This window comes from Morone saxatilis, unplaced genomic scaffold, assembly GCF_004916995.1.
Source record: "Morone saxatilis isolate NCDOM2014 unplaced genomic scaffold, NCSU_SB_2.0 Contig4, whole genome shotgun sequence".
NCBI classification, from domain to species: domain Eukaryota; kingdom Metazoa; phylum Chordata; class Actinopteri; family Moronidae; genus Morone; species Morone saxatilis.
The window spans coordinates 13264353-13274811 of record NW_023339984.1 but is presented as its reverse complement, the minus strand read 5'-3'; the positions used below and the strand labels follow the sequence as shown (position 1 = coordinate 13274811).

Genomic DNA, 10459 nt, shown 5'->3' with positions numbered 1-10459 from the left:
GTCTGAGAGCATCAATCAGGACTCCAACACAGATCATGTGGTCTACCAGAATATAGCTGAAAGTAATGCCTACTCTGACCTTTTCCATGGTTAGCATTTAAACAAATCTTGATTGTATGTATGTACCTTTAAAGACACATTTTAAAAAAAATCTGAGGATGTTTTGTTATTATCATTCAATTGAACTGATCAAGATGACGTTTGGCTTGATTTTTACTGCCTTGTAGGTGGTGTTTCTCTCTATGAAACAATCAGAAGCCCAAAAGAAGATGAAAACGGTACAGTATGATTTTGTTTCTTTTGGAGCAGATGTATTGGCAAATGATTAATCTAAGTCCCAAAATCTTTGATTGAGAAAAACATTCTTAAGTGTAATCTTACCTAAGTTTAAGTACTTTTTATAATGCAGAATGTAGAATTACATGCGATAACTAGGATGCTTTTGTAGGCCAGTAGTGCCTAAATGAAGTACAGGAGATTATCTTTTATGCTTACATTTGATCCTTTTGAACAGGGATGAATGAGGAACCAGAAGAGTGCCCTGTTTATGCAAATGTACCAATAGGATCAGCTACAGGTACAGGCAAGTACAACAGACTCAAAAATATAATAAATAATAGAGTGCTGCAGGAATAAGCCCTAAAACCAGGTTTTCTGGATGGGTTTTTGGTTAGATGGCAAAAATAAGTTATGTGGTTAACACAAGCTAAAGTGATTCCAATGTTTTGTACATAAAATACGTAAGGAAATATTTGAAATGTCTGACGTGTCTTTAAAAAGCGACTAAATGAGATCACAAAGTTTGACGGTTTTGTTTGTTTGTTTTTTAGGGTTATTTTTGGGGCAGCTGAAGCGAGGGGAGAGAGAGAGGATGACATGCAACAAAGGGCAACGAGTCAGAATCGAACTCAGGCCGCTGTAGTAAGGAGAGCTTATTTTCTCCAAAAGCCGATGGGAAAATCCCATTTTTTTTGTTGTTGAAGGAACCAGGGCGATGCTAACTTCCAGACTGGCCTGCAGTGTCTTCCAACAACAGTTGTTTTTGTGGCTTTTAGGTAATCTTTGTGTGCAGCTGTGCTATCCAAATATCAGACAGTGTTTTGTAAAGCTAATCTGATAGCAGATAATTTAAAAGAAATACATCATGCAGCTTTAATATTCTGTTCTACTTGGTGAACTTCAGTACTTAGCACAGGGTTATAATACAGCCTTAAAGTATGCATTCCTTTTAAATTCTTGATTGAAAATCTTTACATGTTTATAGCATTTAATGTATTACGTGTGATAATCTGTTATCGAACCAAACATCCTATTACATATGCAAGTTTCCTTCTGTACTGTATGTAGTTTAGTTTCAGTTTAGTCTGTGTTTTTTGATTTGTTTTTAAGTTTATCATCATTAAATGCATCAATAAACTTGTAAGCTGTCAACAGTGTTTCTAATTGCTATTTCTTTCATTAAAAAGAAGATTTTGGATATGAATCCTGTACATAGCTATCTTTATGACGAGTCTAGTTGTACTGATGACATGTTCTGTACATCATGGGATGGAGAGAGAGGCATTAAAATGTTCATGTCACATTTCCACATGCCCACCCTACATTACAATAATAAGATTCAGGTTGAAAAAGTAACATAAAGCAAGTAAAATGGTCCTTAGGGCTGAATTTTGTTACCTTCCACATTGAACTACAGCCAAGAAAAATCTACAGTATTGTATTTTGAACTTGTGCATGTCTGTTATGTATTTAATCCAGTCATATTCAGCTATATGTAGCACAATAAAATCTAATCTAACGTAACCGTGATATTGCTTATATTTTAACGGACTCATGTCTAAGATTGTGGAATAGTTATGAAATTAGTTATTTACTAAACTGGCACCAGAAGTAGATGCATTCAAAATCACAGTCTAGCATTTATGATACAGTAGAAGTACTGTAGTTGGCATCTAAAATTGCCACTCCCAGCCAAAGGAGTCTGGCTGCCAGTGCCAATAGGTGGATCTGGCTATTATCCAGTCACTGCACTGTGTCAGATGCAGTGATGTGAACATGAACTTCCCCCTTGGAGGACAATAAATTGAATTGATTGATTGATTGATTGATTGATTGATTGACCATGAGATGGCGCTTTCTTCACAAAAACACATTCACACTTAAACCAGTATGTGACGGCCCACAGTAAGTGGAGAGTCATATTTCTTCTGTTTAGGCCACGGTGTGACAGTATGTTTCAAAGACATAAAAAAGTTGCTGGAACTTCAATAAGATACCACCTGTCAATAGTTATTATTTACCTAAACAACATACACCCTGAGTTTACCTCAATGACTTTGAAGTTCAATCTATATTGTTACATATTGTGTATCTTTTCATATTTTAGACAAAAATCCCCAAAAAGGATTTAAAGGAGGGGCTGCAGCACCACATTTAAACAGATTTAACCCTAGCCCCAAAATAAACAAAAGATCATACTGTATGTGGCCGGATAGAAATGTCATTACAGATTATTACCTTAAAATTAAACCAACATGATTGATTGTTGCAACCAAGATAATTATTTGATGGTATTTATCAAGAAGTTTCCCCTTATTTGTGTGGTGGAGGATTTCTAGGCTTCAATCTTATTCAAGTTTGTTTTCTCCTCCTGAAGCTATCTATGGTTGTGACAGGTTATATGACTGATGACACGAGCTCTAAAACACTAATCTAAATGGAATAAGCTTTAACATCAAACATTTATAAGCCATATGCAGCAATATACAGTTGTTTTTCGTCAGTTTGGGTGCAGTGCCTGATAAATGTACACTGTGTGATGTTTGTGAACACCCTGTCTGATTCAGTGATTTTACAATTTACACAGCATTTATTAAAGAAAATAAAAAAAAATATTTACATTTATATACAATACAATACAAAAACAATAACAAAACAGTACCCACAATGAATTAGTTTTGGTCAACTCCAAAAATCGTGCAGTTTTGTGAGTTAGGGGAAACTTTATGGCATGCTGTCTCCATCAATTATTTGTGCCTTCTTGTAAATTTGGCAATAAATGTTCTAAGTTATATCAGTTTTTATGTTAAAAATAATATATACAATAAATGTAGGCTACTCGTCTATAAAATTATTTATAATGAAATCACCAAAAATGCAACGTAAGTAAGTATTGATAAAAGTTCAGCCTTAACCTTGCTCTATTACTGACATTAAAAAGAAGAAAGTTCTATTGCATCCAATGTACAAAATCAGTACACTATTGCAGCAAACATATAAAAAAAATACAAAAGGAAACTCAGCATAAATCAACAGGGAATTAAATGCTGTCAACACTGTTTAAACATGTTGCTATTTATGTTGTTGTCCATGCACCTGCTATTTTGCTGATAATGCACTTCTCTTTATGAACCTGGAAAAACATACAGACATACAGTTATATGTACCACTGGTGTATTTATGATTCAGTTTTAGTAAAAACCTAGTTCAAATGATATAAAATATTAAATAGCTAGTGTTAATATGTGTACCTGCAGATGGATTCACATGCAGTTACTATAGTCAAAGCTTTCTGCTGGATCATCATGCATTCCTGTTAAAAGAATATTATTAAAAACATTCAAGTATTTTACACTACACATAAAGTATATGGATACCAATGTGTACTTTGGGCCAATTGTTCCAATTAAGGGAAATCTTAATGCCACAGCAGACAATGGTATTTTAAACAAAGTGATTCCAACTGTTTGGTGACAGGGAAAATTTCCTTTCCTGTTGCAACATGAAAATAAAGAATTTGTTTTTTTGTGGAATAACTTGACTGGCCTGTACGACCTCAACCCCATCAAAAATATTTGGGCTTTTGTGTCTGAATGGGAGCAAATCCCTGCAGCTTGGTACCCAAACTCTTGAGTAAAACCTTCCCAGAAAAGTGGATTAATGTCCATTGTTTGAAATAATAATAAACAATCACGCGCATATATAGCTGTGATATTCATCTCTCCACATACTTTTGGCCATGTAATGTAGGATTGGTGGTTTATTCAATTCATTTATTTTGGATATTTCGTACTTTCTGTACTCACCTCTCTTTACAAAATGTTTGAGCTGAATCCGGGGCACAGCGTTTCTGTAATTATCTGTCCCTTCACCTGAAATTAGAACGTTTTTCACTTTACTTTACTCCTCTGTTAAAATCATATACTTTTGGACTGCTCTGCATGAATCAGAGTTTATACTTTACCACGTCCAGTGTTTCCAGAGCCAATGATTGTTTCATAGACACAAACATCACCTAAAAGGCCAGAAAAAATCAAGACAAATCAGTAACTTCAGGTCCATTATACTGCAGTATGTTATTTAGTTTGACAGTGTTACATCTGCTGCACAGGGAATGTGCTACTATTAAAAATAAACTTTATGTATTATAAAAGGTATATTGTTATATAAATATAATAACTAAATTAGATGAAAGACTGACCATGGAGAAGAGAAGAGTATACTTGCTGTTGATTTTCATCTTGGTTGACAGTTTGGACTGTAGCAGAGCTCTGATTGGTTCTACGAGACTGGATGAGCCTGAAACATGTAACAACATATGCATAAGTAGTAATATGTAAAAACTAGTACAATTAAAACAATTATTATTATTATGTTATGTTTAAGATGAGACAAGGGAGTGTTGTACCAACCTGTGACAACATGTATCTGTGAAAAAGACAGCAATTATCATGTTACATTATTTTGTTTTGCAAACTGAATGACTCTTCTATTCTGCTGTATGTTGTGAAATCAAAATCCCCCAGTAGGAAGAGTGTAATGTATCTAAAAAAAGCAGGAAAAGGTCTCACCCTTTGAGTTTTTGTACCAGCATAGCAGTAGCAGTGGCAGGAGAAGAATCAGTAAGATGCCAACAATCAACCACACAGCAAATGGAGAGCTGGTTGCTGCAATACAGAATAGGTATTAATTAACTTGATCAATGAAAGGATTACTAAAAGGAGGACAAAAATAAAGAGTATGGTGGACAGCATGGCCAAAAGCAGATCAGTTTTTTTTGTAGATATGTGTGACTTTTGTGCTCATTCCGCATTAATTCTAGCATTAATAATTATATATGTTTTGTTGAATGCTACCAAAAATGATGACTTGATTTTATGTGTTGTAATTGATGGAGACTCTTTACTGCTTTCTTTAGATAATAATGATTAATATACTTTGCTCAGAGAAGACCATTATCATGTGTATACCAATAATTGCACTGAAATCTGCTGAAACTAAAGCTGCACACATAAGCAAATGAAGACAGGCTGTATCATACTCACATTTTACTGACAGCCAGCTCTGTGGTGATTCACTTTCTGAATATGCACAATGGTAGAAACCTTCATCTGACTTTGAGACTGCAGAGATCTTCAGCTCTGTTCTGTTACCATTTTGGATTTGTTTGTTATTTTTGTAGAAAGTGACATTGGAAAGTAATTGTTCTGTTGTGAAATTGCAGCCAAGAGTCACAGAATCTCCTTCGGTCACAGGATGGACGGGGCTCACCAGGATAAGATCATCTGTAAAACCAGCATTTCAACTTGTATGTGTACCAATTAATTGTGTCACAGACTAGCATTATAGTTAATGCCAGTTACCCACATTTAATAAATGGAAAAAAAAAAGTGTAAAGTGTAAGTCCAATACATATGTATACAATATAATTTGAAAATAGTAAATGTTGTGTTATCATGGATGTACTGTATATTGTGTATATAATGTATTGTATTGTATTGTATGTGTATGTACTCATTGTATCTGCATCTGTGTGCATCTGTGTGTTTGTCCTTGTGTCTAGGTAGAGAGAGACAGAATGTCATTGTATTTCAAATACACATGACAATAAAGTTGAACTTGAATCTAATCAAATGTTGTAAGAAGCAAGAAACTCGTAAGAAGGTATAATGAAAACATACCATCTGTAGTGATGTTGACTGCATTGCTGAACTCTCCAGATCTAGACTCACACCAGTACACTGCATCACTCTGCTGGTTACTGTATATGTTGCATGTGGATCCAGTCATTGTCCCCCAGATAAAACAGTATTGTGAGAAAGGCCACGTGTAGCTGTTCTCAGTAAACCTCCTCACTCTCCACTCAGTAGAGTTTCCCTCACAGTTCACTGAGACAGAGTCAGAGGTGAAGTGTTGCACTCTGTCAGGACTCACTGTGAGAGACGCTGATGGATGAAAATCTGAAAAATGTAATAACAAAGAATTTTTTATTGTCTTTACATTTAAATTGTTGACCATCAAAATGCTACAAAAAATTGACATTGACATTTAAACAATCACTGTTTAACATTAAACAGGCAGGAGTTTTTTGCCTGATTTTTCCTGTTTAGTCTGTCTGACTATATTTCCTTTTAACAATAGCTGTGTGAAATGAGTAGTATTATCTAAAATATGTACTGTAAATTGATCCATTATATAAATTTGAACTCTAATATATTAATTACATTAAAAATAGTGGGCTATATATTTTTTTCAATCGTCCAAATAAAAAATGTGCTAAACTACGCACGACATCAGGTGCAGATATTTTGAGTCCAGCCCTGAATATTTTTACAATCAAAACATTTCCTTTATTAAGGCTGATGTATAGTTCTACATCAGCTATATGTAGAGCCTACACTGCAGCTTATGCAAGTTACCTATGCCTCTATGAGCATTACACCTGTGAACTGGTGTGTCTGCGATGCACCTCTACTTTCTCCTCAATCTGACTTATTTTTTTTCTAGTTTTGTTTCTGGTGCATATAGATGCGTCCTTCCCAGATTCCGTGTCTCTATCATTAAATTTGTGCAGGGGCACTTCATGCTACGTCATATGCTACGGCGTTGCTTCAATGTAGAAGTATAATTCAGACTTTATGAATGTGCAAATTCAATGACATGTCAATGAGGGCATTCATTTTCAAGATACAAAATAACATCTGCTATGTTGTAGAAGGAAGAAAGAAACCAACAAACTGACCTCCAGACCAGACAAACTTTGGTTCACTATAATCAGTGTAATACACTGGATCTCCTCTACCAGCTCTGCACAATATCCTGCCGTGTGTGTCGGTCCATGGACGACATAGGAATCTTGTTCATCCCATGCTGCTGCCAGGTAGCAGCTCATAGCTGTAGAACCTCTGAATGTCACGATAAATATATATATATGTGGTTTCCATGTCTGATATTTTTGGAACAGCCTTATACCAGTAGAACCTCCATCCTGCAGATGGATGTTCAACCTCACAGTTCAGAGTTACAGAGTCTCCAGGACTCAGCCATAATGGAGACACAGTGAGGACAGGCTTCGGTTTATCTGTTGGAAAATGATTTTCTCAGAATAAAAACTTGGTTTGGTGTATTGTATTGTAATGTACGGTCTAGACTTGTTTTTATATTGAATGCAAACATTTACCACTTAAAAACTCAAACAAATATTTACCCCCAATTTGAAGGCTTTTATGAATGTTCAGTATGAATGAAATATAATCTGACTTACAATAAGATACTGTCAGTTTGAAGGAAATACTCCATTCTGTTGAATTCTGCTGAGCTCTTTTCTGTCTTCCCTTACACCAGTAGTCTCCATTGTATGATGAAGAAGAAGGACTAATCAAGTATTCCTTTTGGTTTGGTGGTTTATATGAGCTGGTTGTTGTCCATTCATACGTCCACTGAGTGTCTCCTCCCTGGATCTCACATCTTAGGGCGATCGTCTCTCCTGAGTATATCTCAGGCCAGTTGTGTTTCAGGATTACAACAGCCTTGTTTGTGACTATAAAGTTCAATAATGACACAAAAAGAAAAATCAACAATCATTAATACATTTTAGATTATATAGATTTAAAAAAAAAATTGTGGTAAGAGTAAAAGTGCAATATTTCAATGCAATGCTTACCAATTTTGTTGATACTGATTGGATCACTGTACTCTGTGTAGTAAACTGGGTCTCCTCTTCCTCCTCTGCACCAGTAGAGTCCTCCCTGTGAGACTCTGATTTGTCCAGTTGAGAGGAAGACAACATCTGGTGTGGTCAGAGGTTCAGAGGTTTTCTCTCCTCTGTACCAGAAGTATTTCCAACCAGATGACAGAGCAGGTCAGGGTCACACTGCCCCCTACAGGAATGTCTGTGCCATCAGCTCTCAGTTGGGCCTTTGGTGTTTGTGCTGTTTAATTTAGAACACAGATATAAAAACGTTCATTAGTGGCACTCAGAGCTCAACCCACTGCAACTTGGAAAAACATGCAAATAGACAAAGCATAAACAGATTCACAATACATTTACCAATTTGACCAGAAATGCAGCAAATAGAGAAAACAAAAGCAAACACACTAAAAGTAGCACAGCTAAAAAGTGATGAAACGCACTGGGAGATGTTTGTCACTGCCTTAATTTGTGTCTTATGAAGTTATTGAAGTCACCTATCCATCACTATTTTTTAGCATATCCCAGCTGGGTCCAGATGTGTTAATCACTTTTTATTGTTGGAAAATATTTCCACTGTCTGTGAGTCTTGTAACGTTTCTGTATTTGGTTGAGTTATTTTTTTTCTTTTTGCAGCGTTTATTTCTAAATGCTGTGCATGTGTTAGTGAAGATATTTTTTTCTTGTGTTTATATGCATGTGCTTTCTTAAGTTACAGTGCTTTGAGCTCTCAGGGCCACCGTACATTACAGTCTCTGTGAATAGGCCCACTTTAAATTACTTAAAGGTCCGGTGTGTAGGATTTAGTGGCATCTAGTCTTTGCAGATTTCCCCTCACTCGTTTGACTGTCCCTTTCTAAAAACGAGGGAAAACTATAGTGGCCACGAGTCTATGCATTATTGAATACATGCATTAACTATGCATTGTTCAACTTACATGAAACTGCCAATGTGATGATGTCGCTCCACTCTGTTGACGAATACATGTCCCATTTGTGGTTACCCATACACCTGTAGTTACCACTGTTGGACTCAGTAGCGCGGCTAATCCTGAATTCATTGTGTGTTGGAATTGTGTCTGAGTTGGTTCTGCTCCACTCATAATCCCACTCAGACTGTCCACCTCCATCAATCTCACATCTGAGAGTGATCGTCTCACCACTGAATATCTGAGGCCAGTTGGGTTGAAGGGTCATAACAGCCTTGTTGGAAACTGTTTACAAATAAAAACAGAATATAAAAAAGAGGAGGTTAGTTTTAAGTATTATTTAACTATGAATGCTGTGTAACTCCAAACTAAAGCACTAACAAACCTCTTTTCTCAATGGTGACTGGATCACTGTCCTCTGTGAAGAAAACTGGAGATCCTCTCCCTCCTCTGCAGTGGTAGATGCCTCCTTGTGAGATATTGATAACGTTATCTTGTTCATCATGTCTAATGATCTGACTTTCAGAAAACACTGAGTTGCGTCTGAACCAGTAGTATTTCCACTCAGCGGAGTTCTCCATAGAGCAGATCAGTGTTTCATTGCTATCAACTGGTATGGTCCTCTTATCAGCCACAACTGTGGGCCTGGGTTTATAAGCTGTAAATATTTTGTGAAAAAAAGTGATGTTTTTAATAGATAGATAAAAACACAAAAAACACAACATAGTATGAATGAAAGACAATCTGACAATAGTTGGTCAATAGGTAACAATCTGACTTACGTGATACTATCAGTGGGAAGGCGTCACTCCACTTGGTTGAGGAATACAAGTCCCTTCTGCCCTTACACCACCAGTAGCTTTGGTTGGAAACAGAAGCACTGCTAATCCTGTATTCCCTGTGTGCTCGAGGTGGGTTTGAGCCGGTTGTTCTCCATTCATACTCCCACTTAGTGTCTCCCCCACCCTCGATCTCACATATGACAGTGATTGCCTCACCACTGATAATATGAGTCAAGTTCTGTTGATGGGTGACAGAGGCCCTGTTGGACACTGTTCACACCAAAAATACACAGTTAACATTCACACAGAAATATGAAATCAATAGAGAAAACTTTATAATTTTAACCCTGGTATGAATATCATGAATGTATGCTGTTTTCTATTGAAAAAAAGTTGTTAAACTCACAAGTTATGTCGACGTGAGACACATCACTGAACTCTGTGAAGAAAACTGTGTTTCCTCTTCTTCCCCGGCACCAATAGATACCTCCCTGTGAGACACTGATGAAGTTTTCTGTTCTGCTTCCATCCGTTATGATCATAGTTTCATCAGAGTCTGAGGTACGTCTGAACCATTCGTATTTCCAGTCAGCAGAGCCCCTCACAGAACAGGTCAGTGTCACAGTGCCCCCTACTGGTTCACCAGTTCTGTCTGCTCTCAGAGTGGCCTTCGGTCTGTGTGCTGTTTGGTTTAGAATATACACACGGGAGTACTTTCGGATACATGCCAGAAACCTGGGTGTCATTCTCGACTCTGAACTCTGCTTTGACAAACAGATT

The 10459-nt window shown here is 36.6% G+C and overlaps 1 pseudogene; it reads right to left on the bottom strand.

The window, feature by feature from the left end:
* Positions 1 to 2857: 2857 nt before the first annotated feature.
* Positions 2858 to 10426, bottom strand: LOC118338433 (annotated as a pseudogene).
* Between the last annotated feature and the right edge of the window lie 33 nt (positions 10427 to 10459).